The following is a 25,687-nucleotide window of genomic DNA, read 5'->3' on the forward strand; positions in this document are numbered from 1 at the left end:
TGATTCCAACATTGTCTGTGCTGTGAAAAAACTGGTCACAGTTCAGTAATGTGCACACTGAGCTTCTCTACAGGTTTTCAGGAGAATGCATGCAAATCATTGTGTACGTGCTCTTGTACCTTAACGCAAGAAAAGGTGCATAAGCATACATTTTTTAATCCATTGATGAATCATAGTGATGTAATAATTTTGTTACTGCTGTAGTTAGACTGTAATGACTGCACTTCTACTAGCAGTTCCTGCAGGTAGCTGTTCTGTTTCTTAAGCCAGAACTCGCTGCATTACCTCCAGGGGGGACACACAATGGTAATTTATGCTAATGTCACACATTCCGATGACTAAGTAGTAATCATTGGGCAGGTACTAACAACATAGCAAGAACCATGCATGTGGTAACCAGGCTGTAAGCTTGGACGGTAACGGGACGGGGTAACCCATGAGGGAGGACACACAACACAAACCTTAGCGTGGCAAAGTTTTAAGATGCAAAACCAAGTGAAACAAAACGAAGCATATCACAAAAAAGCAACTCGAAGTACCATGCTGTTTCAACTTTGCATAGCCGAACAAACGACTGCCATTTTTTTAATGTGAAAGCATTTCTTGGCTCATGATAGTGTTTTCTGTGCGTCGAGTGCCTCAACAGAAAGTGTGCCCTCCAATAGTTGTAGAGCAACACGGGTCACACGATCCCTACTAGTGCTTGCGGCAGAAACAGCCACCCGCAAGTGCATTGGCACATCGCTTAACCACTGTGCCAGTGCGCTGGTAGTGGTATGAGCACTCACCGCCGTCCATGAACGTTCAGTATAGAGAATGACCATTTGTACATATACCGTATTTACTCGAACGTAACGCGAGTGGTAACTTTACATGCTACCTAGCGGGAAAAAATAAAACAACGAATGTAACGCGAGGCTTAAGGACGCAAAACAAAGTACCTGTAATAGAAATCGTGGCCAACATGTTCATCTTCCCTGCTTTCGGGGTCCTCCTTTTCGATATCAAATTGGTAACTTCTGTCGTATCGATGTTGTTTGCCGCAGGGAGAATCCATTCCTTTTCATGAACGTTTGGGCCCATCCACGAGATGCTCTAAACTTCCCATCTCCCGAGCAATGTCTTTAACTTTCCAACGGATCAGCTCGACACTGACTCACCGAGACGGTTGCGCTGCTCGATAATAAAGCCCGCCACTTTTTATTACAGCTCGACGTGATGGCCGCGGTGAGGCCCACAAAATCCTTTGCGGTCAGGCTCACATTTTAAAAGCGCTCCCGCTGCATCCGCCATGAGCGGATGGTTGACTCGTTGAGGTCAAGTCTTCTAGCTGCCCCAGAATTCCCGACCTCTTCAGCTAACAGGATCGCTTTTTAAAACGAGAGTCGCTACAAGAAAAGACGTGACGACGCGTTCAGCGCAACGCCGCAACGAACACAAAAAAATGACAGAGAACAACGTACCAACGCTTTGACTTTGGATGGATGATGATTTGGCTTCCGTGGTACCCAAGTTGCCAGCATAAGACCGCAAAACTGCGGAAACCAAAACCAAACTGATTGCTTTGAAATGGCTGCACCGTGACACTGCTCTAGAGCAATTCAAATGCGGTATACGATTATAACGGGAGGGTAGACTTTAAGAGGAAAAAATCCGGAAAAAAATGCTCTACATTCGAGTAAATACGGTAATATAGGTATTGACCCACGGAGAAGCTCCGAATGGTGCACGGCTTGGTTGCCACTGCGAACTAAGTTACACAAACGCACTAACAGAAACAGCAGTAGTGCACAATGCTTTTGCATTTCTCCACTAAAGCAGATTCAGTGCGCTTGGTAGACTCTTTTAATGAGAGATTGAACATTACGAAGCAAGTCGTAGGCTATGGACGCCGTAGTGAGGGGCTCCAAATTAATTTAGATAATCTGGGATTCTTTAATATCATTCACATCCCATGGCGGACGGACGTTTTCGCATTTCGCTTCCATTGAAACACAATAACAGCGGCCGATATCGAACTCCCTGCCTTGGAATCGGCGGCCGAACGCTAAAGCAACTGAGCTGTCATACCGGGTAGACTGATGTCATGATTTGCGTCGACCGCTTTGTATGCATTATGTCAATACCTTCTCCCGAAAAGGTTTTGGAGGACCTTTGTTTTGATGTAACAAAATTCTTTACTTATTTCTGATTTGCGAGATAAGTTTGCGGAATGAAAATGCGCTTTATAGTACTTTTTTCCCCAAAAATTTTGTATTCTTCTGGGGATGAAAACAAAACTGCTTTTTTTCCTAGCTTCTAAAATTTCTTTAGGTTTTACCTCTCTTCTGTGGACGCATGTTCTGTTATACTACAAAAAACTCAGCTACTGCTTCCGAAAAATTGATGTTAAAAAGCTAGTGTTCAAATCCATTTGGGCAAAAGACTACAAAGGCTTTATTGGTATATTTCAGACCTACACTTCATGTCAAATTATTTTTGCAGGGTTTCATCTTATAGGCTTAGCAGTACAGTAATCTGTGGTTAAAGGCCTGGTTCTTTCGAGGTTTTCAACTCGTATCTTGTCCTACAAATGGAAAGAATTTGTTGGCATGTCGCTTGGTGTGTGGAATGGAAAAAAACTGGGGTAGTATAACACAATTACGTGTGTAGAAAAGAAACATTGTGCGCTATGTCAAGCACGGGAAAAATATTTTTAGACCTGTGGGAATGACCTTCAGGATGCAACGGCGATAAATAAGATTCTGTTAACCTAGCAGCAATGTTCCGTTGCTTGTGGGCACAGAAGATTACAAAGTGAATCACTTTCAAAACAGCCTTTGTCACATATTTAGGGAACTTTAGGAAAATACTAACTAAAAAAAGTGCAATCAAGTGTTCCCCTTAAATGTTTTTCTTTTGCAGACATCCAAACGGTTGCAGTTGTGCGGATACTGTCTGCAAATGCAAAGGAACTAAACGGGTTGTCAGCCTTGTTTTTGCAAGAGGAGGCGAGTTTCTTATGATTTTGTGCTGCTAGAATGCGTGTGTAGTACTAATGAGCTTTGCTGAAACACTGGTCAAAGACATTGCTGAGATTTGCTGTGATACAAACAGGGGAAGCCTCTAATATTGGTGCAATTACTCTAGTATAATGGTAGAAATTTGATTAGCAAATATATTATAAATAAATGAAACTAATAAAGTTGTCATCTAAAAAATTGAGCGCTGCTGGTTGGGGTCCAAAGATCAACATTGTGCATAAACCAAAATTGCATGCATAAATATCAGAAAAGCCATTTGTTTTGTTAACATTCTTTGTATTGCTTTGAAAAAGTGTATAACGTACAGATAACTTTATAAAGGGTGATTTATGCATGGAGAGATGAGAATGAATTAATCCCTCATGAGCTGTTTCAAGTAATGCAATATTTTCTGACTACCACAGAACTTGAGCGTTCCTGCAACACCGTGCATCGTGTTCACGGGACAGGAGATTGAGGAGGCGGATTTTCTCTATTTAGAGGTGGACTGCGAGAAGTTGTTCAGGGTGAAGAACACGGAGGAGGGACTGGCAGCTGTTCTGTCGGCCTACTGGCTTTTTAATGTCCAGTACGAGCGGAAATTATTTAACACACTTCTTGTGTTAGAACGCCTGTTTCCTGGGCTTGCCCTAACCACACCCAGAGTGGTGGCCGCGAAGTTTCTGAACAAGAATGCAAGAAGTGTGTAAAATATAGGCGAGGTGATTTCCTGTGCTATGTTGTTGCATTGTGATAAAGGAGCATAGACACCTAACTTTTGGGTATGTGTTTTCTTGTTTGTAGTTGGGCGTAAGGCATTATTATACATGGATTACCACCTGGTATTCCCCTATGACTGCTGAATAATTTATCTGATTTATTTCTCCTGCTGTTTCGGTTTCATCAGCCGAATGAGGACTGTGACATGAAAAAAACTGCAATATAATCACTGCTTCCACATTTGTCATTCCAGCTCTTGAGGAAGGCTTGCTTCAGCGCTGCAGTGAATTAAAACGAAGCAGCGATTATATGGACATTTTTTCATGCCTCACTTGACACAATAGCACTCTGAGTTATCGATCGGCTAAAACTGAAACAACATGACAGAAAAAACTCGATTATAAATTATTTAGCGGTCATAGGCAAAAATCACATGGTGATTCATAGTAGTAGTGTCTTCGGCATTTACGCTTCTATACCAGAACTATGCCTGCACTCATATTATACAAGGCTTCCTGTGCCGTAAATGCCTCAAAATGAGGAAAATGTGGCCAGGTGCTGTATGAAGTGTATTATAGCCTTTGTTGTGAAGGAAGTGTATGTTACTACCGAAGTGGTCAGCATTGTTTTCCGTATTCAATTTTTACTGCAGGCATGTCAGGATGGTGACCATACATGCATATCCGGCACATGCATGTGTGCATGGAGGGGCCCTCGAATGATGCTGTATACATATGCACTGGGATCCAAACAACTGTAGCTATAGAACATTATGCAATTCGTGACAAGTGGCATATGCGGATATGGTATAAGGACATATATGGACACATTTGCTGTCGTGCATCAATCCTAGTCTTTTGCTTCTTTGGTGAATCAATGCAGAGCACCCTTCCAACACCCATTTTGAAGGGTGTTATGTTAAACTAGCACCCTTCAGTATGAGTGCAACCTTTGCACCCTTTAGAATTCCTTGCTGTGCACCTTTTCATAAGGCTGCTGACCTCTGCACCCTTTCTCAGCACCCTTTTTCAAGCACCCAATTGGGTGTAAAGGGTGTTCTTCTAGCGACAAGCTGATTAAGGGTGAGAATCTGTTTAGTGTGTACGGCGCGGTTTGGGTGCCCAACGAGATATGTGAGACAGTTACTGCGTCATTTCCATTCCACAAAAATCCATCTCCCGTTCTAATGCTCATATATGTCTTTAAAAACCAGGGCTCGCGCGGGTCCCGTCCACTTCTACAGTAATTTCATTTATTCAATGAAGCAGGAAAGGCACGGAAACTGTCGCGCGAGGACCTGCGACGCTCCTCGCTCTATGGTGCTCATCGCTGAGACAAAAAAATTGGCTTTTGGAGAAAGGAAACGGCGCAGTATCTGTCTCACATGTCGGAGGACTCCTGAACCGCGCCGTAACAATATTAATAATAATAATTGGTTTTTGGGGAAAGGAAATGGCGCGGTATCTGTCTCATATATCGTTGGACACCTGAACTGCGCCACAAGGGAAGGGATAAAGGAGGGAGTGAAAGAAAGGTAGAGAGAGGTGCCGTAGTGGAGGGCTCCGGAATAATTTCGACCACCTGGAGATCTTTAACGGGCACTTACATCGCAAAGCACACGGGCGCCTTAGTGTTTTTCCTCTATAAAAACGCAGCCGCCGCGCTCGGGTTCGAACCCGGGAACTCCGGATCAGTAGTCGAGCGCCCTAACCACTGAACCGCGCGGTAAGGAAAGGGCTAAAGGAGGGAGTGAAGCAAGAAAGGAAGAGGTGCCGTAGTGGAGGGCTCCGGAATAATTTCAACCACCTGGGGATGATTAACGTGCACTGACATAGCACAGCCGCGGGCGCCTTAACGTTTCGCCTCCTTCGTGAAAGGGGAATTAACGGGAAGGAGAAAATCGCGTCCAAGCCTGAAATGCTCTCGTCTGATATTTTTAGAGATGGTGCAATTTTTCGCACTATTAAAAACAATTCCTAATAACAGATTATACAGCCTGTTTTCCAGTGGCAGTCTGCGATGCAATCGAGGAGAACTTAATACTGCAGTAATACAGTCAACGCAATGTTTCTGTTTGTGCTGGGCTTCCAGCCTGTGCAATATTAGTGGGCTTGGAGATTAACCTGATGGGAGCCGCAGCTGGCCGCTTCGGTTACAGAATATCTGATACGGTTATCGGTTATAGAATATCTCCTACGGGTCCTATTTGAACCCAACATATTTTTGGAAATGTGGCCGAGTGCTAGAAGGTTGCTTCACTTCCGCCACCGGTTGGCCCGGTATTGCACTGCCTCCGGGATCGGCCTGGGACATTATAGCGCGCGTCTTTTCTATCCTATCTTTAAACTCTCCTACTTTCTGCACGTGGTAGCGATTGTGGCTAAGCTTGATCCAGTGGGCAGGCCTGTGCATTTTCCCTTTCATCCTTCCTGGCAACAACAGAAGAAGAAGGCCGCTTCGGCTTTGCGATCATAATCTGACGGGGTGACCTTCTTTTCTTACACTGTGAACATAAATGAGCCTTTTTGGGAGTATAAATCGCTACCGCTCGCTTTTGAACTCTTTAACGAAAATAGTGAGACCGGCTGTAAATGGTGAAAGTGAGACATCCACCTTTTTTACTCCCGTCACGAAATGAAGGAGTAAAAGAGAAAAAAATTCATGTGCATTTGGACAGATAATCCAGGATATACAAAACGAAAGATGACGGCGTTCACTGTGTTCGTTCGCGTTGGCATTGAATATGTTCTAGACGGCGATGGCGTGGCGGGGTGAGAGAGAGATGTGGCCTGAATGCATTAGCGCTGGCAGCGTTGTGGCTGACATGCAGTATTGCAGCAATAGCTAGACCGCAGCGTTAATTTGGTGATCAATCTCTCGCGATACCCGCCGCGGTGTCTCAGTGCTCGGCTGCTGATCCAGAGTTCACGGGTTCGAACCCGACCGCGGCGGCTGCGTTTTTATGTAGACAAAACGCTAAGGCGGGCATGTGCTGTGCGATGTCAGTGCACGTTAAAGATCCCCAGGTGGTCGAAATTATTCCGGAGTCCTCCGGGTCGGGTACAGTTGCCGAAAGGAATCGCTTCGTCACTTGCCATGCCTGCGAAGATTAGCGGACGACGACCGTCAGCTCGCTGCCGTATTCCGGGAATGAGGCCACATTAGTTCTCTCAGCTTAGTCACGGCCATTGGGGATTAACTGCCGCTCGATCCCTGCGGCGGCCTCTTCCCTTCGCCAAGAGTTCATCCAGTGTAGCCGCACTTGGTGGTGTCAGGTGCTCGGCGCTCGCTGCGGCGGCTTTCCGCGGGCCTTCACTCCCCCTACTTGGTTCCCGGAATCGACCTGGGCGACGCTCTCGGTACTGGCGTCTCGAACATGGGAGCGCTTCTTATCGCGTGGCTCGGAACCATACCGAAGAAGCTTAGTGCTGGCTTCCAGCAGGTGAGCCTTGCTGACGGCGCTGCCACTACAGACGGGCGGGCGCCCGAATGTAACACCACCTCCGCGGCCCGGAAAATCTCGACTGGCCAGCGCTCCCAACCGCTGGGCATGAGGAGATGGGCTTGCGTCCACGTTGATTTCCTGACTTGCAGTATCAACTCCAAAAAACAGAAAGCACCAAACCACCAACAAAGGAAAGCATAGAGGGGACGTTCCGAACAACAAAGCACTGCCCCAAGCGCAAGCGCCCGGAATTCACTTCAGACCCACCAGGCTTCCTTCTAATGTCAAGCCAAATCCTGCTCGCTCATAATGATCCTTAAAATTTGAAAGAATTTAAGGTCAAAGCTAGCGTCCGCGTCACATCTGAGATCGCCAAGGACAGACTGCCACGTTGTACGATAAGCGGTGGTGTGTCCAACCCTACAAATTTTGAATAGAAACTTCATTCTTTATTAATCGAAGCTCTGATTCCCCTACACGACCCGAATATCGAAAGTCTGCTTAAAATTTTGGCCCAAACTCAGATAAATCAAAGAGTTTTTCTCAAAGAAGCTTGATCGCTCGAGACTGAGAATCAAAGGCTCCGGTTGAACTCTTAATGATGCGACAGCGCATTACAAACCTTACTCACTCGTGTACTAGCGAGATGTTTGCCTTAAACTCATTGTTTACATCTGACACCTCGTCACCATCATCAAATCTCGCTGCTACGGCCATTCTGCACAAAACTCTGCAGCTTCACTTCATTAGGTTAATCTCCGAATAACACAAACGGCGAGCCAAGCAAGCGCCGCTAAACTAAAGTACTCAAATGTCCACAAATACACGTACTTTCATTGCCTCCGCAATGCACGAGCTACATTTCTGTTAATGTAATAACAAACCCCTGCTATCGCGACCAAGTTTGACACGTCTGAATCTAAGAAAAATATAAACAAAACTCTGTTCCAAAATTTCAAACACAAAAAAACTTCCTAGCTCTCAGCGATTCCACCTAAGCAAACAGCTCATCGTCTACTCGGGAACTGTCTTCGCTGTATTCTTGTGAGTGTCCTTATCATCTGGTAGCACGGCAATTTTGACCCTCCTTTATAACTCAATGGGAAAATAGCCTCTGTCTAAATTGTAAGAAAGTACAACCTTTTCTGATCACTTCACAACCTTTAGCCCCAAACGACGTAGATTTCCCTCCCAGATTTCACGCACATCAAAAAGAGAGGAATTAAAAAAAAAGAAACGGCGACTTCGAATGGCTACTCTGGAGTGAAGGCTGACTCACGTCCTCCCCCGTTTGAAAGGATGTCTTTAAGACCCGCCCGTCGGGGTCGCGCTCTGACTGCTTGTACTCCTGTAAACTCGTGACAAACGGCAGCTGAAAACCGCCATTCTTGACCGCCCCTCGACGCGCTCAGAAGGCCTAGGGAAAGCATGCAAAGTCGAGAACCGACTCCTGGCGATGAACCGCGTCTAGCTCGAGAAGTTACCATTTGTTCTCGTCCCAAGTAAGCTCGGCTACGCTTTCGCCCTGCTCGCTTCCCGGAATCCCGTGAGGAAATTGAAGGACCTATCCTTCTCAAGTGCACGCACGGAATAGGCTTAACACGCTTTCTTGTGTAGTCTTTGTTAGTGTTGCTCGATCCCTGCGCTCGCGTCTGCTGGGTGTCTCGCAACCTAGTGTCCTGTAATCTTTCGGGCCGCTTCGCTTTCTTTCTTACCGCCTTTCTGTCAGGTCGGGTTGGTGTGGGTCTTCCCGCAGGCCAATGCTTTTTGAAAACCTCGCTCCTGTCTTGTTTCCAATATGCGGTCTTCCTTTTCTGTTATAGCGGTCAGGCATAGAATCATCCGCGCATGTCGCCTGACGAGGAACCTTAGCCGCTAATGTGCAAGGTTTAATGCGGGAAGCTTTTGCTTTCCCTTCTGCCGCATTTCTAACTGGGCTATGGTTAGCAGTAGCCCGCGCAACTAAATTTAGGGCTTCACGTTTGAAGCGTTTTATCTTGGTTCTTGCCCTTTTCCTTTTTTTCCGCCTAGGCTGTTCCGCGTGCGTCTCCCCACAACTAGCTTCTTCTATTTCTTCTATAGCTCCTCGGAAACCACTCTCAAAGTCTAAACTAGCCTCGTCGCCTTCGCAGCACTGTGCCAGCTCTACACAGCTGACAGGCGAACCTATTACTGCCCCAAGTTGGGCTCGTCCAAGTTTAAACTGGCCTCTGCGCAGCGCTGTGTCAGCTCCACACAGCCGACAGACGGACCTTCCTCTGCTCCCGAGTTCGGCTTATTGCACTCAGTGCTTTCCTCAGAAACGCACTGCTCATCTACAGTTGGGCTCTCGTCCTCTGCCTCAGCCTGGCTTTCAATACTGCGTTTTAACCCATCTGCAGCTCCACACACTTCATAAGACAGCTTCGCTGAGGTAGCCACAACTCTGGCTTCTTCACTGACGCCGCAGTGACTCCACAACTCGAAGTTCCCCCAATTTATCATGTAAAAAGGGGTCCCCTCTGTTTCCCTTTCAATGCCTTTACAGAGCCGCCTGTTCTCAGCCTCTCGGGTATGACCTGCTCTAGCTCCGCTGCTAGTTTCTGCATAGCCCCTTTGAGAACTTTTTTGCGCTCCTGAAGCTCTGCCTCCTCTTTCTTAATTTGAGCTTCCTCAGCTCTTTTACGCTCCTGCAGCTCTGCTTCTTCGTTCTGCATTTCCATTTATTCCACTTTTTACACTCCTGTTTTTTGCCCACCTTTTCGTGTTATCCCAAGCAATTTCAAAATAATCCTGTAATTCTGTTTCAAAAATTTTGATTTCCTGGATAATATCTGAATATTTCGCGCTTTCATCCACATCCACTCCTAACTCATCGCAAAAAAAACCACAGTTCTGCCCTCAACAACCTCATCAGGTCCACGGTCGCTGCCTTTAAATATTGGTTTTGCTCGCTCAATGTGATTCTGAGCTACTACCCCTGTGCTACAGACATACACCCGATCAACCAGCAGTTCAAATTTTTAACCCAGAATTTGAAGCCTGGAGGATCCAAAGCAAAAACCAAACACCCACCCGCAGATGCAGCACCATGCGACCCGATCCATCGCACCGCTGCCAACCAGTAGTTGGATGGGGGGTTCGGAGTCCCTCCCGACGGGGCCACGGGTCAAAGACGACGCTCGCTCCGAAAACCGCCACCACCACCAGGGCAGGACTGCCGACGAGTTAAAGGAGTACGAACGCGAGATATGTCAGACACGTCACTTCCTCTCCTTAAAATCAATTTTCATTTCATTTTCTTTTCCTTACGGCGAGGTTCGGGCGTCCACAAAGATATGTGACACAGGCCTCACTTCCTTTTGTTAAAACCAATTTCCATTTCATTTTCCTTCCCTTGTGGCGTGGTCCGGGTTGTCCACCGAAATATGTGACAGCCGTCTCTTCCTCTCCTTGCGCTGCCGTCGCGCGCTATATGTTGGGGCAGTGGCGTATATAGCGAGGAGGAGGAGGAGAAATTTTTCGCGCACGGCCGACGCCGACGCCACCGGATTTTCTGCGACACGAGCTTCTTAACGCTCCCGCGTTAATAAATATAGGCTGTTGCTTTTGCAGTACTTTGCAAGTTGATGTTTTACAAAGGTTTCACACTAGGTTAATGCCGGTGTAATGGCTTAAAATGGTGCATAAGAGTACACAATGTTACGCAATTGAAGGAAAAATTATGAAAGTAGAAGACTTACAGAGAACGAGCTATGCTGACAAAGAGTTGAGGAGAACGCAGGAAAGGAGTGGCTGATCTGCCGAGTGGCAAGGAAGGCTGCAAGACCGACGAGGTGTCGCGTATGCTGGTGAGCAGAGTTGTACGTCACGCGTTACAAGCAATTGATGACTAGTGATCAATTCCGTATTTTAATACTTTTGTAATTGTTTACTTTTTCAAACAGGACCTTTCTGGGCAATTCAATTACTTTTTTCTGTGAATGATTACTGTTACGCAGCTGCTTCTTTCCAAAAACAAGTTGTAACCAGCACAGCTTTGACAACCTGAACCAGACTGAACCAGAAATTAACCACTACACACAACTCGAAGGCTTCTGTGGCATGCTTGATCTATCACATTACATACTGGACATCTTCATTAAGACCACAAGAGCAATATTATGACCCGATCGCGATAAGGCCTTCGAAAATGTATCACAATACCATCCTGAAACATCTAGCTGACCACAACTCAAGCGAACGGGCGTAAAATTAAGTTAAAGCCTTCCTAGGAGATACAACGTTAGATATCACCATTAGACCACAGAAATCCTACCCAACCAGGCTCGGTAACAGAGGAACACCACAATGGTCCGTCTCGTCGCCCTTCCTTTTCAATCTAACTTTAATCAAGCTTCCAGACAGGCTCAAGGGCAGTGAAAACAGCAATAATACTCTGCGCAGATGGCGTTACCATACAGACGAGCTGCGCCTCAGAAGGGCAAATAGAAGATTTCCAAGCAGCGGCTGACACGTTAGAGGAGGAGGCAAGACGAGACGGGCTCGAGTGTTCCCTACCCAAATCAGAACTCCTCGACGTTTGCGTAGCAAATACCTTGAAGTCAGGATCTCAATCTAGATTTATATTCAAGGCAAAAACACAGACTATGTGGAGAACATGTGGGTCTTAGGACTTCAAATCTCCAGCACCCCCAAAGACATAGTAGCCTTGGAGAGACACGAAAGCTCAGTACATCAGGCGGCGCGCACGATTAGGCGCATTGCCAATAAGAGACGAGGCATGAAGGCGCGCAATCTAAAATACTCCTTCAAGCCTTGGTTATCAGCAAAATTACATAAACCTTCCCGTACCTTCATCTCAAGAAGGCAGCAGAATAAAAGATTGATTCCCTATAATCCGGAATGCATATAAAACGGCGTTGGGCCTACCTAAATTTACAGCCAACGAGAAATTTTTGCCCTGGCTGTACACATTGTCCTTTCTGAGCTTAAAAAAGCCCATCTAAGCGCAAGGTGGACCATCCGCGCCCTGTTTCTAGCCATATCCAAAAAATTCGAATAAAACCTCTTCCCAAGAACCTGAACCCGCAAATCCGAACAGGGTACGCGGTAAGCTTGAGCCAGATGTATGCATCGATGCTTGCAGAGACTCCATGGTGTCATATACGTCGATGCAGCAACGACCGAGACAGCTCCATAGATTCGCCATTGGCGGGGTGTCCCATCTTCTAGACTCACCCGGACACCCCACTCAGGCCGCTACGGTATTCACCAAAAGTACGAAAACCGCGGAAGAAGCATTTATTGCAGCTGTCAATGCCTTTACAGGCGCTACGACCATCATTAGCGATTCCAAATACTCCATCGGCAACTTTGAAAAAGACCGCTTATCTCTCGCGCCCAGAAGTATCATGGAAAATGCTCACGAAACATACACCGACCGAGAAGTGGGTCGGGTATGGTTGCCGGCACCAGCCAGAAACCCACGAAACAAGACCGCCCACGCACAAGCTCGAGATAAGAGCCGGCCGAGCAGTGGATGGTCGGAACCCGGAGGCAAGCGGCGAAGCCCTAATCTCTCACCACAACCAAACTGCTCATGGCAATGACAATGATTTCCAATCACTGCTTGATGGCTAAAGAGAAACACTTCGGAAGAAAGGGGCAGGTGAAGAACTTGATGAATGCATTAGGCAGGCAGACATGCGATTAAATACGATTGAAACTTAACTGAAGCGTCTTGCATCAGCTTGATAGAAGTGACAAAGTAGTTGAAGAGCTATCGTCAGCAATGGCGACTTTAAAGGTGGAGCTTGAAGAGTTTGAAAAACTGAGTAGGCGCAATAATATTGTCATATATGGAATGAAGGAAAAGGAAGATGCAACCCCCGCATCTCTGCGGGAATACGTCACTGATGACGTGCTTTCTGCAATGATGGATGTCAAGATATGGAGTCTTGAAAGAATTCACAGTTTTAGAAAGGCCAAACCTGACGCTATCAGACCGGTTATTTTGCAATTGTATAACTAAAATGAAAAACATAACTTCAGAAAAGCTCATAAATTGAAGGGAATTGATTTGTCACTGAGTGGGGACCACCCACGAGAGGTTCGTGAAAGACAAGAAAGAGTAAAATTTCATAAAAGGTAAAAAAAATACACTGTGAAGCTCACTGACGATAAATGATTCATTGACAAAAAAAAACAGTCGCGCGGGACACCCAGATGCGGGCGGTTGTCAGGGTAAAGCGGTAATGACAGGTATGTAAATGAGGAGAGCCGCGCAACCTTGTTTTACTTGTCGCAAACTAAAAGGTGTGAAAAATAAGTTCGAGGAACTGACCGCCTTAATCGATACCGTTAACGCTGGTATTGTTATCGGTACAGAATCCCGCCTTGACGATACGCTAGCCGATAGTGAAGTATTTCCTATCTCTTAACCTTTTCATACTCATATATAGCGGAAATAAAAAACAAAGCACGGCGGGAGCCTGTTTATTCTCATCTCGGTTGCTATTGTGACTTGTGAATTAAAAGTTAGCAAAACACAATTGAGTTAGGTGGGCGGATGAGATTAAGAAGTTTGCGGGCATACGGGGGCGCAGCCGGCAAAAAACAGGGTTAATTGGAGACATGAGGGTTGTCTTTTCCCTGCAGGGGCCGTAGTCAGGCCGATGATGATGATGATGTCGTGTTACTCAGAATTGTTGTTAAAGCTTTACTGTTGGTGCATTTTACCGCTTCCCTGCTTCGGAATCAGGCGTCATTCATTAACTGCGGAAAACTGCATCTGGTTTTTCTGCAGACTTCGTGCTTCTTGAAGGTTATTTCAAGTTGTCCGATGTAACGTGTTCTCATGAAATCTGCGTTCCGAACTCTAGGGCTGGTGCATACTGTGAACTTGTTCGATGCGCTTGGTTCTATGCAATGCGTATCTCATCCTACTCGTGATAGCAATATTATTGATCTGATGTTTTGCAACACTCCTGACGTGCTATCTGATGTACGTGTTATATCTGACATTAGTGATCATCATGCATTTACCGCAAGATTGACTGCACCTATAAAAAAAACGTGAGCCGAGGAAGGTTTATTGTTTCGACAGAAGCGACTATACGTAAATATTAAAGAAATTACAAGATCACTTTTGTCTTTTGAGTGCATGGCAGAAGAAGCAAGCGATATTGACATTTAAAGAATTCAAAGTCTCACTGATGCCTACATTCTGAGCATCGAATGAAATCTACTTGAAAAAATGCTGAAGCCTTGAATGAATTGGCATCTTATGAGGCTTATTCGTAAGTTACAGAGGACTTATTCACAACACTCCAGAAGTAAATCACAAAATCACATGTTTTTCATAAACTAAAGAACATAAGGGCACTTTTTAAATAAAAAAAATGAGAGAAGCTGAGAAGAAATATTTCGAGTGGTTGGCGTCGGACTCTTGGTGCAACTAAAGAAAAGCTTTCTATAACCTCTTCAGACCCCTTGTCCCTCTAGAGGGACATTGGTTCTCAGATCCTGACGAGAAACTCGGTTTATGTATCACATAGACCTAGTGTCTCCTTCGGAGGAGAACCGTTGTGGCGCCACCTGTGAAGAGTGCCGAGAGATATCTAGCCCCGTAAAGAAGAGAACATGGCGGGAATAAACACGAGAACGCTTTACATGCAGTGGAGTGATAAGACGCATTTTGTCATTGAAAACTGTTTTGATTGTCCCCGCAGGGGGGTGTCTGCAGCTTGAAGGCGTTGGTGATTGGCAAAGGGATGATGGTGAACATCTGCGGAACCCCGCAGAGGGATGATGGTGAACAGTGCATCACCACGGAGCCGAGCGTGGCATCACCGTGTCCGGGGAAAAGGGGATGCACAAGTAACATGAGAAGTGATTGGTATTGCACATGTATTAATGTAAGTTAAAAGCCATTTGTAATTTTTATCAGTTGTATATTTTGCAAAATGTCTCCTAACCTCACTTATCATAAAAATGAACTGGAGTTTCAACAGGAACAGTGAAATGTGTTACTGTTCCCCCCTCAATGTAATGCCTTGACAAAAGCGCTGTGAGTAATAAATAAATAAATACTAGGCACTTCAGTATTGCTATGTGGGCCATTTAAGCGGATCAACCATTTGTACTTTACAGGGCAGTCACGTCGCCACAGTCGCTCAGTGGTTATGGTGCCAGACTGTTGACCCAAAAGATGCATGTTTGATCCCTGTGGGCCACTATGACGTGTCTCCTAGCCCGAATTTATTTGGGACGTCACGCGCCTGACACCTCGACTGTGATACCTCAACAATTCTAGAGCCAACCTTACACAAAGAATGACTGCCTTGAGCGTGTATGAGGCTTCATTTCCCAAAGTGACTAGGGCTTTGAGGGACGGGGTTCAAAAAATAACACACTTCAGTCATATCATGTAAGACAGCGCTAAAAACGAGAACTTCTGCGATTGAATACAATAAAACCTGAATTAGGATGTGTTGACTTGAGTATTATAAATTAGAGTATCATGGAACGCTTAAAAAAGGAACCTAGAAAATGATTTAGTAGATATTGCACGTTCATTTGTAGAAAACATTTGTACTACCTCGATGCAAAGAAACGCGAACAACCCGGCGCCAACACGCTCCGCTGTTTCAATTCCTTTTCACCGTGCTTTTACTTTGGTGATAGGAAAAAGACCCTACACTCATCCATGAGACATTCTAGGACGACTGTACTGTCTTTTTCGTACCGCCCAGGTAAAAGCGCGATGAAAAGGAATTCCAGCAGCGGTGCCAGGTTGTTCGCACTTCTTTCCATCGAGGCAGTACCATGAAAAATAAAAGCACACCACCACTATTTACAATGTAGTTCTAGTCTGGAGCTGCACGTCATATGTCATCATTTCAATGTTTTATGGTCTTCGGCAACGTGGCGTGGCAGGCGTCGCAGGCGGGAGTCTAAAAGCATGCAGAAGAGTCCAATGTCATCCTTTTGTTGTTTTTCTCGCTGCTCCCTAATTTTTGTCAGGTGGCTAACACAGGCCTGCATGACGTTTTCGCCACCTGCGTTCCTGTAGACGAAACATCTTAGAGTAGTGGAAACTGGTGAGTCAGTTCACGGAACAGCACTGAAGGAAATCTTGAGCAAAAGAGACTGGACAAGGGAGAACAACAGGCAAAGCAGTCTCACAATGAGCCTTGCTGCAAACGCATTAAACTTGAGGAACAGAAACATGCACAATCTTAGTAATGAACAGGTTATAAACTCGCCCAGGGTTTTCCGTTTCTTTTTTCTGCGACATCCGTGGCCTACAATGCAAAACAGTTTTCTCCATTATGTGAAAGAACTTGTCTTGGTACGCCTGTTTAACTAACTGTTCTGGAAGAAAATGCACACATACCGTTTTGCAGGTGGCGGCTGAGCAAAATCTTGCCCCTGCACGTCGGGAATGTATCTGAAAAGCGAGTATCATTAGGGCACTCTTCCTACATACTTCAAAGTAGGTGGCTTACAAGGATGTGAAAATCTACCAGAGTATTTCAATTTTTCCTTACTCTTGTTCCCAGGTGTCCCCCTCAATGTTGCTGCCAGACGCCTAAGGCAGTGGTTCCACAAGCCCTTGGATTGCCTGCGTGGAGCTGCAATGCCAGAGATCGAGGAATAATATGCAGCAGCATAACAGTTTACGCAAGGGCACCATAGATTTTTTCCCTAAATCCTAGCTGCATTCCTGATTGTGGAGGTTTATGCTTCATGAGTACTTGCAATAGGATTTGCTTATTTCAAACATTGTTCCCTAAAACCCTCTGTTCTTGCTTTCACTAATGGCAGCAGCTTATACAAGACCAATTCCAAATGACCGCTTTCAAAGTTCAGCTCCTGCTGATCTTTTGGGTCTAAGCTAGCCAGCATTTCCTTCAACCGCTCAATCATCATTCCTTTTATCATGTTTATTTTAGTGCTGTCTTGGCAGGCCCATACCGTGCGGCATGGGTCTGAAGTTATGCCTAACAAGACTCCTTTTGGTCACTAACCTTTCACCACCCTTGTGAAGAGCATATGTGAAGCTGAAAATAAAATAACATACATATTTGACACAGAATAACCAGAATGGACTTTCTGAATGACCAAGTGCAGTTGCTTGTGAAATTTGCAGAAAACTGTTTTAGCTGCCTATTGTTTCTCACCTTGTGTCGTCATCCTCTGTACTGCAAAGGACACCGGAAAAACAAATTATGTAGTTCAGCATTTTATGGTCCACTGCCATGAGAACAAATAGAGCTGCTTGATTATGTGTACAGATTTGAGGACAACTGTCCACTGGTCATCACACCGAGGCAGAGAGTTGAATAGGGTGACTTGACAATCCAAAAATGTTACTTGACATTGACTCCCATAAAAGAAAAAAATCCTAGAAATTCAACTCACAGTGCAGGCTGCGGTGAAGCGTCCATGAGTGCCATCATGGACTCAAAGTGCGGCCATTTTTTAAGAGGAATATCTGCCGCTCCAGCTCCACTCTTTTGTTCCTTCTTATTTCTTGTTTTTTTCCGCATGTAAATGTCCTTTAAGTTCTTAAACTTGTGCTCCGCCTGGGTGCCTGGAAGATAAAAATGTCATGAAAATATCCGGCAAATAAAATAGCCATCATTCATGAAAGGCTGTGCATTCAGCTTGTTTTGTCAGACTGTGCTCCGCGTTCCTACTTCAAAGTAGTGACCTTGCACTTGAGCAAGCGTTAAGGTCAGTGCACGGGGAGAGAAAAAAAGGGGGAGGGAGCCAGTGTAAACTGTCCTCGTGGTAGCCAAAGCACGTGTCTCACGAGCGTAAACTGTCCTCGTGGTAGCCAACGCACGTATCTCTCGAACGTAAACTGTCCTCGTGGTAGCCAACGCACGTGTCTCTCGAGCGTAAACTGTCCTCGTGGTAGCCAACGCACGTGCCTCTCGAGCGTAAACTGTCCTCGTGGTAGCCAACGCACGTGTCTCTCGAGCGGAAACTGTTCTCGTGGTAGCCAACGCTCGTGTTTCTCGAGCGGAAACTGTCCTCGTGGTAGCCAACGCGCGTGTTTCTCGAGCGGAAACTGTCCTCGTGGTAGCCAACGCGCCTCTCTCGAGCGTAAACTGTCCTCGTGGTAGCCAACGCACGTGTCTCTCGAGCGTAAACTGTCCTCGTGGTAGCCAACGCACCCCAGTCAAAACGCACTACAGGATTCTAAGACAAAAAATTTCTGTAGTCTGTAGTCTTGTCGTATTATGGGCATGTCTTGTGTAGTCTGTCTTGTCTTCTGTAGTCTGTCTTGTCTTTTGTAGTCCTGTCTTCTGTAGTCTGTCTTGTCTTTTATAGTCTGTCTTTTGTAGTTTGTCCTCTCTTTTGTAGTCTGTCTTGACTTCTGTAGTCTGCCTTGTCTTCTGGAGTCTGTCTTGTCTTCTGTAGTCTGTCTTGTCTTCTGTAGTTTGCCTTGTCTTCTGTAGTGTCTTGTGTAGTGCTCGTACACTGTGTAACAGTCGTTACTGTCACCTGTCAATTAACACAGGATTTGTGTTCTGGAGTACGCTATGCACAAAAATGCACAGCTTGTTAATGGTCGCCTGTCAACACAAGCTTTGTGCATTCCAGAGTAATTCGTGCACAAAACCACTAGAATTGAAATGAAAATGATCAATATTTATTTACTGTTTCGTGCTTTTTTTTCGAGCTTGCTGATGCATGCTGTCCAGCGTTGTCCTGGCCGCAGGTTCCTAGATACATTGCCCATGAGCCAAGAAAAATGGTTTTTGTCTTGGCTGAAAAAAACAAAAAAATAGAGATCACCGCTGCTACCTGCGCAAAAAAATGTGAAAGCGTTGACGCCTCCTCGACACTGGTCGCCTTTCAAATTTGGCGCCATGGTTGTTTTCTCGTTGACTTGATTGGTTATCAATTAACTCTTATTTTACCCTCACTTCATCCCAGCAACGATTTCGAGTTTTCAAATTTTCCTCCATGGATCGTTCCTGCCCACTCACTGAATACTTGCCCAGTCTAATCACGCATTCATTGCCTTTCGCTTCTCAATAATTACCTAATTGCCTCTAATTTATCATTCTTTTTCCTATCTCCTAGTTAAGTATAGGAAACTTATCACTGGTCACGTGATTGCTCATTTCGAGTTTTCAAACTTGGCGCCAAGCTTTGGCTTTGTCCATACTTCCAGTTTTTCAAACTTGGCACTACGCTGTAGCTCCTACTTTCAGCGTTTTCAAATTTTGCGGCACTTTTTCTCTGGCCCAGCCACTTTTTGGACATTTTTGGCTGCAAATAATTATCCAATTATGAAATTTTCTTTTCGAGCAGCATCCTCACATCATCCTCTGCAAATTACACAACCAATCATATGAAGCTATCTTTTCTGAGTTGCCCACAACTGCTGCGGACACGATCCCCGGCAACATAGCCTAGTAAACTCACTTTATTCAAAATGTTGTAATACTGAACAAGGCTTATGACTGGCCGAGTTGGTACTGACTCACCTTAAAACCAGCCAGAACACACAAGAAGACATGAGCTCAAGAGGCGGGAGTAACAAAAATTTAATTGAAGATTTTGATTATTTGATTTGTGAGGGTTTAACGTCCCAAAGCGACTCGGGCTATGAGGGACGCCGTAGTGGATGGCTCCAGAAATTTCGACCACCTGGGGTTCTTTAGCATGCACTGACAACGCAAAGTACACGGGCCTCTAAAATTTCGCCTCCATTGAAATTTGGGACAGCAGCCGAGCGCCATAACCACTGAGCCACTGCGGCGGCATCATTGAAGGAAAGCCGCAAAAGAAGACCCGCGAAGAGATACAAGCACACAATAACCCAAAGCAGTGAAAGGGCGAAGTGCAATCAAAGGTCACTGGCATACTAATGAATCATCTAAAAAAGCAAATTCCTTACAGTGAAGGTTTTCCGATGGCTTAGCCACACGTGTCCTTAGCCTTACCGATGTAGTAAGCCTCAACTATCTACCGACAGATTTATCCCTTCCATAAACCACTGATGTGTCGTGGAAATTAGGCATGCAAAGAGACAGGTCATCCTCAGATTTGCATTCACAAGATTTAGTGTGCAGTGCCAGATTAGAATTTGCCTTCCCCCTATAGAGTGAAAGTGCTCAGTCAGGTGCAAATTCAGATATCTGCCCGTCTGCCCATATTAGTTGCAGCCATAAGGCAGTGGAATGCAATATACTCCATTACTTTGCAAGTGGTGAACCTTTTTTTGTGACACTGTCCATTGTGGACAAGTACCCAGTTTTATCAAGCCTTTTTAATGGCGGCGCAAAGGCCTCCTGTCTTGCATTTCGCTGTTAAGACAACAGCAGCATTACGCTTTCCCACGACTTTCTTGAGACTGTGAAATACTGTGGAGGTAAGGTGTATCAGCATCATCGGAGTATCTGCTCCTTACCCTCGAGCGAGTGAAGACATACTATGACAGGTTGTTGAGATGGGCAAGTGGGAACCCAGCTGCTTGGAAACCTGCTACAAGAATGCGTCCTCAGCAGTGATGGCATGACTTATCTAAAGCTGATGTCATGCACACGATTGCACACCCATCAAGTGTTTCCATCTTTACTGACCTTAACCAGCGACAAATACACCTCTTCACCATCCTTCCCCAACGAGTGGTCCGACTCGTAGCTAAAAAGAGCCTTCCCCGATCTTTAGCTGTAGCCCCGACAAACATATTCGTCCACAAAGCGCAAGTCTGCATCAAGAAACTGCTAACGGTTCTGCTTAGACAATTCTGATGTAAAAGACAGGCCTTAACTGCATGCCTTGAGGACTCCTAAAACATCTTGTGCCAACTTATCTGAGCCTTCTATGTCCAGAAAAATTACAGTCATGAACATAACGAAATGATACTATGCCAAGGTCTTCCAAACAGGCCTCCAATGCCTTATCGACTTTAGACAAAAAAATGTTGCTGAGCAAAGGTACGACCTGCATGGAAATACCGCCCTGCCAACTGACAAATACGGATTTGCAGTAAAAGGACAACAGCCCCAAGAAGCCAGCAACCGAAATCACGCAATCATCTGTAAAAGCATGTTCATTGTTCACCCTGATGCAGTTTGCACATGCCTCAGAGGTCTATCATGTGACAATGAATAGTGCAGGCCCTCCATGTCGATGCTCACTGCAGAGCACCTGCCCAGGTTGCTGTCCACAAGAAACTAGAACTCCACAGAACTCCACTTTTGTGAGTTGGCAAGGCGGTATTTACATCAGAAATCAGGCATATGCAGAGGGTCCCAGGTTGCACTATTCCTCCGCGACATTCTTCTGTCCAGAGTCGATACCGCATAAAAGCCCTGTTTGGAAGGCATCGGCATAGTAGCATTTCATTATGTTGATAGCTACCTAATTTTTTTGCACAAGGAGGGCTCAGATAAGTTGGCACAAGACGTTTTAGAAATCTTTAGGCATGTGGTCAAAGCCTATCTTTTACGTCTGAATTTCACAAAGCATAACCGTTTGTAGCTTCTTGACTTAGACCTGCGCTTTGCGGACGACCACATATGTTGGCGCCAAAGCCCAAGATCAGGAAGCCTCTTAGCTACGAGTTGAACCACTCGAGGCTGGTGAAGGACAGGTTGGCAATCACATGCATCACGACCGCTTTATGAAAGTCATGCCATCACAGTGCTTAGAATGCATTCTCGGAGCAGGTTTCCAAGCCAATGGCACCTGGGTTCCCACTTGCCCATCTTGCGCACCTGTCAGAGTGTGCTTTTACTCTCTCGAGGGAACGGAACACCGTTCACATGATGCTGACGTAGTTGAGCAGCACAAAAAGACGGGCTCTATACCTTAGATCCACGCTATTTCGCACCATTTCAAGAAAGTTGCACCAAAGCATGATGTTGTTGTTGTCTTGACCTCTGAAAGTAAGGTAGGAGCCCTTTGCTTCTTCGTTCAAACTAGGCTTGATACAACTACGGGTAATCGTCCGCTATGCACAGTGGCAGATAAAAAATGTTCACCACTTGCAAAAGTAAAGGTTTTTTTGCATTCCACTGCCTCGTAGCTGAAACTACTATGGGCAGACAAGCAGATATCTTAATGTGCGCCTGGCTGAGAACACTTTCACTGTATAGAGAGGAAGGCGAATTTTCACCTGACACTGCACGTTCAAACTCGTGAATGCAATCGGAGGACGACCTTTCTCTTTGCACGCCTGATTTCTGCGGCACATCAGTGGTTTTGGGAAGTGATAAATCTGTCCTGACATAGTTGAGGCTTACTACATCAGTAAGGCTAAAAACAAGTGCCTGGCTAAACCATCGTCGAACCTTCACTGTGAGGAATTGGTTCTTTAGATGGTTTACTAGTACATCAGTGCCTTTCGGTTATTTTTTGCCCTCTCCCTGCTTTGGGGTCTTGCATGCTTGAATCTCTTTGCAGGTCTTCTTTTGCCACTTTCCTTCAATAAAATTTCAGTTGTTAGACCAGCCTCATCTTGTGCTCATCTCTTCTCCTGTTTTGTGTCTTCCGGCTGGTTTTAAGATGTAATACTGAAGGCCGAAAGAAAGCCATTTTAGAGTCGAGTGCACTTATAATGGCCACAGCTATAATGAATGTTCATTTATTACAAAAAATAGTGCTTACTTCATTAATTTATGCATGAAGTATATGAAACTGCATCAAAATAAAAAAAGGACTAAGCCTCTAACCCTCATGGCCAAAATGCAGTTACAGCAAAGGAAAGGACACCATAAACATGCCCCACATGCAAAAGCTTGCACTACAGGCCAATGCAGAAATAAGGTCAGATTACTTCCCAAACTGCCTGACACTGCCACGCAAAGTAAAGATTGTGACAGGCAATAAAGGAGCAACAAAAAGCAAACTGTAGGTAGCAGCCAATTTCATGCAGACAAGCTACAAGGTCAGGCCAACATAGATGTGGAAGAAATTTGAAAAAAAAAAGCCAAAACAAGCACATAATAATTTTTAAGGTTCTCACAGCCCTTTAAATGGCAAATACTTTTCTGAAAAAACATAACAGAAGCGGAAATTTTTTTTCGGAAATCAATTTTTTTCATGAACTTTATTATTCTTGAAGCATGGGCGGGCATAGAGTAGTCAGATTAGTGCATGCGTTCCTAAGCAATGCCATGCCAAAAACTGTACTTACAGAAAAAGCTTGCCTTACTGAGTGAATACCACTGACCATCCACTAATTTCCCAGCCTGCTCCAGGTCCCTGGCAAAAATCACACGCAACTTGGTGGCTTGCACAACTTCCATGTGACTCTTGGTCTTTAGGTGGAAAAAAATTGAGGGATCAGTGAGATATAAAATTTTACATGCATTGCTTTGTTTCAATGACCAACTAAGAAAGAAACAGCGGTTTCTGTGAGCGCAACTATTTTTTCACACAAGCTTTCTACAGTAAACAACGTTTATCGCGACCTAATTCACACTGACTTGCTGCACGGTCCCAGCACTGCTGTGTATAGCTCTATGGTTTCAAATGCTTTGTTAGCTCTGAGCCCTTGGGCTTGCACTCGTTAATGCAGAAAACCTCGGAAAGGGCAGCCAGAGCTTCGAGCTTTAAGCCATAGGTATTCAGAAGCTCAGTGGTCTGTGGGAGAACTTTTGGCTTGGTGACACAGTAGCAAATGCTGCTCCAGCTACTTTCACTCCATTGCAAAAAACTCGCACAGCAGAGACCTGTCCTCCATTTTGCATTGCAGAAACAATCACTGAAATTGAAAGCACGCATACTAAATGCACACCTACCTTCCAACACAGCTTCATAATAATGGGTATAATTATTGGAATGAAATACCAGTCAGTACATGTAGTTTTCAGTTTATCCAAAAATTATAAGCAACCGACAAACAATAAACATTAAAAGAGAAATAAAATAACCAGAATTGTTTAAAAAATCTGTCAGAAGAATTATGTGACATCCACTACACTCCAGAAGAGCAAGGTTCCGGGCTAGTTGATAATACATTTAAGGGAGGAAACAGCGCAATGAAACACGGACACACGAAGAACGGACACACACGAGCGCTGACTCACAACTGAAATTTATTTTGAAGAAAAGATGCTTAAATAGGAGACATGCGAGGGTGCTTAACAGGGCTGCTGCAGCGATAACCGCCAATCAGTGTGGTCGCGTCACAAAATTTCAAAAACAGCAACGAAAGAAGTAAGTGATGAAAAACGGTGTAAAGGGCCGCAAAAAGGTGGTCAGGTGACAGTAACAATAACAAGACCAATGGGGGGGGGAGCATTAAAACCATGAGGGACACAGATGTGAAAATACAGGTGAAACATAAAAATGAAAGACGTACAAGCTTTAAAAGCGTGCCCAAAAAGGGGGGGGGGGGAGATAAAAGCGTTAAAATCATGAGACGCAGCGAAGGATAAAACAAGATAAAGGCACTACCAACAAGGGATCACAGAATCATTAGGCTATAGGTTGCAGAAGAAAACTTAAGTGTTCATCAGGCCACCCAGAAAATTTAGCTCTTTTTCCGACAAGGAGAGGGATGCAGTGCTCACGCATTGTTCACCAGCTTGATGAATTTGGAGGGCTTCTAGGATTTCCCTCGTCAATCTATCTCGTCCTCGGCCGATAGTGGTGCAGCGATTAAAGTCAGGGGTGCAGATTCTTTCAGTGTCGTCTTCTGTGATTTTGCACTTCTTACAGTGCTTAGCCAGGTGCCCAGAAATTGCTATACTATTTACGTTGTTTTGGTGTTCTTGTAGGCGGATATTGATGCACCTTCCCGTTTGACCGATGTACCTCTTCCCGCATGACACTGGGATGGAGTAAATTATTTCTAAATCACAGGGGACATGTTGATCAGAGTGTGCCACCCTACACCCTCGGGTTTCTGGCGGGTTATTCACTTTGGAACAGAGGGCGGAAAGCTTGTTGTCAGCCGTGAAGACGACATCCACGCCGGCGCGCTGTGCGACTTTCTTTAGACGATGGCCGATGGTGTGGAGGTAGGGCATTGCCACAAAATTTCTGCGTTTATCGTTTGAAGCAGCAGGTCCGAGGTGTGGCCGGGGCTTCTTGATCATGGAGCCGGCTACTGATAAAAGCAGATGCAAAGGGTAGCCTGCTGACAGCAGGCTACCCTTTGCATCTGCTTGTATCAGTAGACAGCAGACTACCGTTTGCATCTGCTTGTATCAGTAGCCGGCTCCATGATCAAGAAGCCCCGGCCACACCTCGGACCTGCTGCTTCAAACGATAAACGCAGAAATTTTGTGGCAATGCCCTACCTTTACACCATCGGCCATCGTCTAAAGAAAGTCGCACAGCACGCCGGCATGGCTGTCATCTTCACGGCTCCCAACAAGCTTTCCGCCCTCTGTTCCAAAGTGAATAACCCGCCGGAAACCCGAGGGTGTAGGGTGGCACACTCTGATCAACATGTCCCCTGTGATTTAGAAATAATTTACTCCATCCCAGTGTCATGCGGGAAGAGGTACATCGGTCAAACGGGAAGGTGCATCAATATCCGCCTACAAGAACATCA

General features: G+C 45.3%; 1 protein-coding gene, 1 long non-coding RNA gene and 1 pseudogene across 2 annotated transcripts in view; 1 reads left to right on the plus strand and 2 right to left on the minus strand.

Moving 5' to 3' along the window:
• Window positions 1-17,609, minus strand: part of LOC144093426 (uncharacterized) — a 58,560-nt pseudogene extending 40,951 nt beyond the window's left edge.
• The window catches only part of LOC144116059 (uncharacterized), a 430,049-nt gene that overhangs the window by 247,992 nt on the left and 156,370 nt on the right, over window positions 1-25,687 (plus strand). The gene's annotated exons all lie outside the window — the stretch shown is intronic.
• Window positions 18,793-23,447, minus strand: LOC144104871 (uncharacterized). Its single transcript, XR_013308641.1, has 2 exons — window positions 23,318-23,447; window positions 18,793-18,932 (listed from the first exon to the last, which is right to left on the minus strand). It is a non-coding gene; the product is annotated as an uncharacterized LOC144104871 (long non-coding RNA).

Source organism: Amblyomma americanum, chromosome 1, assembly GCF_052857255.1.
Source record: "Amblyomma americanum isolate KBUSLIRL-KWMA chromosome 1, ASM5285725v1, whole genome shotgun sequence".
In the NCBI taxonomy this organism is placed as follows: Eukaryota; Metazoa; Arthropoda; class Arachnida; order Ixodida; family Ixodidae; genus Amblyomma; species Amblyomma americanum.